We start from the raw sequence: 4,256 nt of genomic DNA on the forward strand, positions 1-4,256 counted from the left end.
GCAAGAACACAGCTAGTCAAAAGTGACAGTAAAGACATTTATCACAAAATTTGTCACAAAAGACTTCTATTTCAAACTAATTATGTTGTTTTTCTATTCACCAGATAATTCTGAAAAAATTATGATTTCCAAAAGCACAACAGTTTTCAGAATCGATTCGTTTTTTCCTGAGGACCAAATCAACATATTTAAATGACTCAACTTTGCCATCACAGAAATAAATAGCCTTTTAAAATGTATTAAAATAACAAACAGTTCTTTTAAAATTTTTATATTTCACAGTATTGTATTTTTGATAAAATTAATGCAGCCTTAGTGAGCATAACGGACATTAAGAAGTCTTACCGACCCCACATTTTTGAACCATAGTGTGAGTTAGAAGCAGTGTTCGAACTATACAGTGGACTTTGCTCGGGGAACCATGGTTACATACGTAACCTAGAGACGTTTTTTTTATTGGGGGGGGGTTCGTGCGCTTGCTATGACTTACAAAGTTACATAACAGCTACAAGTGTATGCACTACTTGCTTTATGCAAGCACTATATAGGATAAATCACTATACAGGATTTACCCTATTATACTTTAATAGGTGAAACAACATGATAGGTGAAACAACAAACAGCCAAACAAAGCATCAGGCTGTCTTTGAGTTCACATGAACAACGGTTAAAGGTACTCGTCATCAGGCTACAGAAGAATACCATAAGTCCTCCGTTCAATTAGGCCTAAGACATCGAGAGTCACGCAGACCTATAACAACCCAGCCACAACACATAATTGCAAATAACATGCCTTACCTTAACACAGAATCGACCACAGAGTCCAACGTTTATATTTTTTCTACGAATCTTTGAGTTAACATGTACTAAACACGAGTGGAATTTGCACACCTTGATGCTCAGGACAAGAATAGCATGTATAGTTATCTTAATTGAAGTGAATTAGGTTTAAATCGCCGTCATGCATGAATGAATGATATTTTTGCAATTTTACACATAATAATCCACGATGATCACATTACACAAAACTGAAATTGCATGTCAAAATAACACATTGTCAATATTTTTTGAGACCCCCCAAAATTTCACAAATCACGTTTTCAGGGGAGCCCATGTCTTATTAAGGGGAGCCGAGCTCCCCCGTAGTTCGCACCCTGGTTAGAAGTACTGTATCTGATTAGAAAATCAATTTAGAAATAGTGGAGAATAATATGGGGTTACATAAGTACAGCATTCTTTGCCAATTCACTGACTTTTTCTTTATTCAGCATCAAAATACCAATGACTAGCCTATATGAACCCTATCAAGAATTGTCCTTCACTGGTGCTGAAATTGTCCCTAAATTAAAATGCAATAATGATTTTCAAAATGAATAAATATAAAAATTATTATAAATAAAAAACGATCCTTCAGTGTTCTTTAACACTGATTTTACAATATCCTTTAATACAGAAAACATTCAGTAAAACTGCAGTTGTCTGTGTTGCTTGTCAGAGCAACACAACTCAATGACAGTCTTTATGCATGAAGTAAAACAGTCCAGGTCACCGTGGTCACGTCAATCAAGTTTAGCAATCCGTTGTTGTTTTTTGGCATAACCAATAGGCCTAGCAATTCAGAGCGGCCTCGTATAAATCCTCCCTTCAGATAGCCTACCTTCCTGTTTAACAGGTAAAAACAAACTGCTTTAACAATCTCACCTCTGCTATTTATAAGGGAATCCCACTATTATTTGTACAAAATCAATCGATATTTTCGTATTAATACTCAATATCTGCCACGAGGCCAGATAAACGCCAGCTTTTTCTGGAAAATGTAATTTACCGTTTAAGCACAAAGATTATGCGGGTTACGGTAAGTATAGGGTGCCATCAGTTTAATTTTTTATAAATACAAGGCTACTACCGAAGCTCTGATATGTAGAGAGGTGTTGCTTTGTGTCTATGCGGGTTATGTGGGATTAGTAAAGAATTTAATTTAAGTGCTTTTATGGGCTAGTCATTGAAGATGTTTCAGTTCATTTTATGTAATGAGTTCTGGTAGCCTGTTACATTGTTTGTATGATGTAGGCTATTTAATTTACTCATGGTTAATCGGTAGCCTATTATTTTTTTATTAATTGTTCGTTTAATTAATATGTTTGTTTGTTTGTTTATTCATTCATTCATTTTATACACGTTTTGTTTTTGTGCTTATTAGCCTATATTTGCTGCTGTAAAGTGATATTTTAAGGGGATCCTAAATGTGTATTAATTTTGTTTGTTATCTATTTGGTAGAAAATATTATAAATATTCAATGTTAAGAACTTGGTAGATTTTTGGTTTCTCCCTTATTTCAAACAGCCTTGCTTGTAATTTTTCGAGCTGTACTTTCATTACTTATTACATTCGCTCGCTAATTTACATGTACAGTTCATCAGAGCAAATTAAAAACGTCTCGTCACGTGGTCACGTGTTTGAAGTGCTCGCGCAGTTATTTGGACGCGATCTCGAAATGCGTTCTTCTTTCAGATGTAACGTTACACGTATCATTCGCTGTGGTTTCTCAAATCAAAACAAACAACAAAAATTTGGACAGATTGTCCACAAATAGCTGAGAATGGGGTCATTTCTTGCTTTTCCCCTGGTGAAACCGCCTGAGATATTCGACCTTCCCGACTCTACGCTTATAGAGGGTCAGTGACTGGAGAAACTGAATTAACCGTTGATACTCAAGTTTATTAATAAGCTGTTGGGGAGACCGGAGCTAGTTTTTTTTTTTACTGTTGTAAATATTTAGTTCATTTATTCATTCATTTAATCTGACGGGTTTTCTCTAATATTATTTTTCTTATTTGTAAACCACAAGTATTTGATTATTATTAGCAATATAATATCAACAGTAGGCTACACCAGCTTAGTGTAAATCTAAGTGTAGCCTACTGTAAGTAAGCTTACAGATTTGTCTGGGATATAACATTTGATGACTTACAAGTTGATGTTATTGATATTACAGCTGATAAAGAAGATGTTTATGCGGAATGTCATGCGATTAATGTGAAGTTCTGTGAAACCATGCATCGGCAGAATATGCGCTCCAAAAAGGAAGTGGCCATGTTTTATGGTATGAGTATTACAATTTCTGAAACATGTGAGGGACATTTAATAGTTTGCCAGCAGTTACCTACAAGCAACACTTTCAGTTTTATTGTACATGATTTATTGCACAAAACAACAGTATGTCTAGAATCTCCTGTAGGTGTTCATCGTAGAATCTGGCATAATGTCGATCCACATGGTCATGATGATGACTTTTGTTTTTAGAGAATCACATGTTTTTCAGAATATAGACGTCACTGGAGTGGAGTGGTTGAAAAGTTGACGGAGAAGTACCCCCAGTGGACATCTAAAGACATCTTGAACCTTAGATACCAGTTTGAGGTTTTTGTCAGAGATCAAGGCTATCTTCTTCACTACGCTACCTTGTAAGTGATAGTTTCCCACCAATGCATTTTTCAAAGGCCAACCTTGACATATATCTGTTCACAAATGTCAAATGGATCTCTAACAGCAGTGATTTCACACTCTCTAATATCACAAGATGTAATTCCCTACAAATCACTAATAGACCAGATGATATAAATACATGAAATATTGATAATCTCTCTCACTCTCCTTTTTTTCTTTACCATCCCGTCATGAACTCTGGGACAGCAATGAGATGCTTGACGTCTTTCAAGATGCCACTTCTCCTGAGCAGCGCAGAGAGATGTTTGACAGTGTAGACACTCGTCAGTACAACGCCATCAACTTTGAGGAGTATCTTCAGGTTATAATAATACCTTGAAGGACATCTTTTCCATTATGAATTTTTGCTGAATCCTTTAACATCAAACACAGTTTGTCTCATTATAATTTAAAGGGGTCATATGATGCTCTTTTAAAGATCATTATTTTGTGTATTTGGTGTAACAGAATATGTTGACATGCTTTAATGTTCAAAAAACACATTATTTTTCAAATACTGTACATTATTGTAGGTCTTATATGCCCCGCCTCTCTCAAACGCTTAGTTTTCTACAAAGTCCCTCCTTCCGACAAGCGCAGTCTGCTCTGATTGGCCAGCTGACCCATTGCATTGTGATTGGCTGAACACTGCAAGCACTCGTCGGAAATGTAATGCCCCTTACCATAATCACGAGCTTCAGCTTTCAAAATAAATGTATAGACCGAGCCTGAAAGGGGAACAGAGTCGTGTGACAGACACAGTGATGAA

Source organism: Sinocyclocheilus grahami, unplaced genomic scaffold (genome assembly GCF_001515645.1).
Source record: "Sinocyclocheilus grahami isolate Dianchi unplaced genomic scaffold, SAMN03320097.WGS_v1.1 scaffold793.1, whole genome shotgun sequence".
In the NCBI taxonomy this organism is placed as follows: Eukaryota; Metazoa; Chordata; class Actinopteri; order Cypriniformes; family Cyprinidae; genus Sinocyclocheilus; species Sinocyclocheilus grahami.